General features: G+C 37.0%; 1 pseudogene; it reads left to right on the top strand.

The window, feature by feature from the left end:
• Positions 1 to 379: 379 nt before the first annotated feature.
• Positions 380 to 2,361, top strand: LOC125223294 (ethylene-responsive transcription factor RAP2-4 pseudogene; annotated as a pseudogene).
• The last annotated feature ends 1,897 nt before the right edge of the window (positions 2,362 to 4,258 follow it).

Here is a 4,258-nt window from a genome sequence, read left to right as displayed (position 1 = left end):
AAAATATTGTGAAAAAGAAAAAAAAAATAGAGAAAAAGTTATTAATATTTTTATAAAAAGTTATTAATCATATTTTTTTAAAATTTAAGTTTAAACTTTACAAACTAATTTTAGCTCTATTTTGTACAAAGGATATATCATTTGTTGTGTTGAAAAATAAACTATAGACCGTATTTATTTAATCCCCAAATTTTGAGGATACTAGCTCTAGTTAAACAGCTCCAATTAAAGAATATTCACCAAAAATAAATAAACTTTCGTGTGAACGCACCAAGAAAAATAATTTTTTTTTACAGAATTGGAGGTGGCAGTGGAGCGCAATCCAATGACTCAAACCCCTATATAAAGAAGCAGCTGATTTCTTATCTCCACAAACAAAAAAGAGAGAGAGTGAGGGTAAGAGAGAGAGAGAGAGCACTTTCTTCTTCTTCTTCATCTCACTAGCACACACTTCACATTTCTAGAGAGAGAGAGAGAGAGAGAGTGAGCGATAGTCTAGATTTCTAATTCTTCAATTCCCCCTTTTCTGTTACTCCCCGCTTCTTAGATCCCTTTCTGCAAATCATCTGTTTCTCGAAATTTCTCTGATTTCTGGGTTTGTTTCCTTGTTTTCAATTCTAAATTCATTTCAAAAAGCAAACTTGAACCAGGATTTCAAGATAACCAGGTGTTTTTCCAGAACGAGATCCCTTTATTTTAGGATAATTTAACCCCAAATTCTTTTTCATTTTTTGTGACCTATTTTCTGCTTCTCCAATTTTGAGGGCTTTATTTGTCGTTCCCTCAAAAAAGGCTGTTTTTTTCCCAGCCAAATTGGATTGATTGCAAGGGTTGCCTATTTTAAACCCTAATCCAAGAAGCAATTTTTTTTTCTTCAAAAAAAAATAAAAAAAATTCCCTCCTTTTCCTATGTCAATATTTTTTGATTTTAGCATCCTTGTTTCTTGAATTTTACTAAGAAACAAGCACTTTTGGTATTTCCCCTCCCCATTTCTTTAATTTAGAATTAATTAATATTGTCATGGCAGCTACAATGAATTTTTGGAGTAGCTCAGGTGATGTGGATCCATTTATAGGTGGAGAATTAATGGAAGCACTTGAGCCTTTTATGAAAAGTGCTATTTCCTCACCACTTTCCACTTCTTCCAATCCCCCTTCTTTCCCTCCTTATTCAAATGATCAATTCTTCTCTATGCAAACAGACCCTTCCCCTTCTTATTCCTCTCCCTCCCCCTCCGGTTTCTTCCCCTCCAATTCCTACTTTTCTTCCCCCATTTCCTCATCTCAATTTGAGCCCAATCTCTACCAAGATCAGGCCCAAACACAATATTCCTTCAGCTCGGCCCAAACCCCTCAATTTGGGCTCGATCTGGGCCTCAACCCAATTTCCCAAACTCAAATCCAAGATATCCAGGCCCAAATATCTTACCCGGCCCAATACCCATACCCGCCTCCAACCTCCCACGGGCTCGGGCCGCGGCCCGTGCCCATGAAGCAGTCGGGCTCGCCGCCGAAGCCCACGAAGCTCTACCGCGGCGTGCGGCAGCGCCACTGGGGCAAGTGGGTGGCCGAGATCCGCCTCCCGCGGAACCGGACCCGCCTCTGGCTCGGCACGTTCGACACCGCGGAGGAGGCCGCCCTCGCCTACGACAAGGCCGCCTACAAGCTCCGCGGCGACTTCGCCCGCCTCAACTTCCCCCACCTCCGCCACAGCGGCTCCCACATCGGCGGCGAGTTCGGCGAGTACAAGCCCCTCCAGGCCGCAGTCGACGCCAAGCTCGCCGCCATCTGCCAGACTCTGGCGGAGGGGAAGAGCGTTGACGCCAAAAAGGGCGGGAAAAAGACTTCGAATTCAAAAAATTCAAATTCAAAGTCAAAAAAGACTGCCCTAGCCTCTGCCTCAGCAACTGAGGCAGAGGGTGGAATGGTCAAAATAAATGAGCCCGAGAGCGACGGGTCGGGCGGGTTGTCGCCCGAGTCGGAGCTCGTGTTTCCGGAGTTTGCGGCGGAGGAGGAGCAATTCGGGTTGGATTTCGGGTCGTTGGAGAAGTATCCATCATACGAGATCGATTGGTCGGCTTTGTGATTTGCCGGGAGTTGAGGGGCCTTTGTTGCAAATTAGTTCTTGTTTTGGTGTAGTAGTATGTAAATTTATTGTTTTGTAGGGGCCTGCGGTGGAATTTTAGGCATTTGCAGGCGGTATTTTGTAATTTGTTGTTGATTATGTGTCGTTTAGTTTTTGTATTAACCGGTTTAGCTGATTTTTGCATGGCTAAATCGGATTAAGGAGAGATCCTTTGTAATTTGTTTTTTGTGTAATTGTTATTTTAGTGGAATTTAGCTGCATTATAATTCTTGTGATTGAGTTGTGCATCCAATTTACTACTTTATGTCAAATTAAGAACACCATTAATTAATTATCCAAAGATATAAGTTTCACTCATCGTTTCTTAATACTGTGTTATACTAACTCTTTTTCACATTTTAATAAGTTACTTAAAATTTTGGAATGCGAAGAACGTTTTTGGGTTGCATTTAAAAGAGAGAATCCTTAAGACGTTGACTTAAAGCACCTTTGAAATGGAATAAAGAGATTATATAGTAGTAATAATCTTTGATAACACGAGAGGTATATGTTTAGGCTTGTAATTTTTTAATTCACATTACTCTTTTTGAATTTATGTATTCATTCTTAGTTTTGCACTATACCTTAAATTAAGTATAGAGTGTTTGTGCGCATAGAATCAACTCAAAGTTACATTCACAACCAATAGTGATTAATTAGTCGGAGTACAATTATAATTTGGTGGCATGCTCCTTTTATTTATATATAAAAATTCACTTGAAAATCATACAAATAGATTGTCAATAATTTTTGTAATATATGTGCGGTTCAATAGTGGTTTGTTTTCGTCAAAACCATGAATTCAATTAGGAGTACTCCTACTATATATATCTTTGAGCAATGGGGAATTACAAAAAAACACTGAAATAGATATGGGTTTAAGTTTTAAAATAAAATAAAGTTCTAAATTCTCAAATTTAGCTAATTTGGTTGAGTAGTACTTAATTTTTTTAACAAATTATATTTATCATATAAAATCATCAATATACACCTATTTGGGGGCCATGGATCTAACTAAATTATGTGGAAGTGGATTGACACCAAATATAAATTCATATACAAATTATATATAAAAAAATTTCCAATGCAAATAGTATAATAGATATTTTGTCATTTCTACTATCATTGCATAAGATTTTTTCTAACAACAATTATTGGGTGAGATGTTGCAATCTTTGAAGCTTATTTTGCTTTGTATTTATCATAAGTAAGAGACCGAAAACAAGGCATAAAATTCCAAATAGTCGGCCGATACCCATTCCCATTTGATAAATCACTAGTTACAAAAAACCCCCTTTCATGCCGACTGTCCACTTCACTATACTCTCAAGATTCATATAATCATTTCAAATCTATTTCAATAATTTCTTTTTTGTCCACATTTTTCTTCTTTTTAAACTATTCCTTTTGTACAATGATGAGTTGGATTGGGAACAAATATGGTCAGCAAACTAAAACAAGTGTCTAAAACATAGTAGGAGTACTACGAATTTGTGTTGGACGATCTAACAAGTCAAGAGTCTCTTCTAAACCTCGCTCTCAGTGTTCGTGTTTGAAAATTTATGGTATAATTTCTCTCATCTTTACCTTTCTAGAACCTATTTTCAGTTTTACATTTGACAAGCTTAGCCAAAATTACACTACAAATAATCTTACTACGTTTTCTTCGAAGGCACATTTATTTATGTTTGGAAAAGGGATCTATCAACATCATAGCCAAAGGGATCTATCAAAATTTGAATATTTTGCAATGATGGCAATAGAAATTAGCAATATGAACACAGCTAGAAAGTGGAATCGTTTCTTTTTTAAATGTTAGCGTAACGGCTAAAAAGAGGTATTATTTCAAACCTCTTTATTGGGAGGGACGCAGTGATTTATATTTTCTAGTTTCTACCGCAGGTAATTTTGGCTTTCGGCTTTACTTTGAATTATGTTTTTCTTAGATAAAGGAGATCACCAGTAAATCAAGCTTTAATTTTATAAACATAAGTGGATTATTTTTACAGAGATGGGGATGTCTCTCTAACATCCAATAATATATCACAGACGCAAGTCTGAACACTTTATCTTATGTTCATGAATATCCAATAATATACTACTATCACATACGCAAAAAAGGAAAAGAGAAAA

Source organism: Salvia hispanica, chromosome 1, assembly GCF_029641045.1.
Source record: "Salvia hispanica isolate PSC_SH4W2 chromosome 1, Shi_PSC_v1, whole genome shotgun sequence".
Taxonomy (NCBI): domain Eukaryota; kingdom Viridiplantae; phylum Streptophyta; class Magnoliopsida; order Lamiales; family Lamiaceae; genus Salvia; species Salvia hispanica.
The sequence above is the reverse complement of the archived record's forward strand: the minus strand, read 5'-3'. Positions and strand labels throughout refer to the sequence as shown.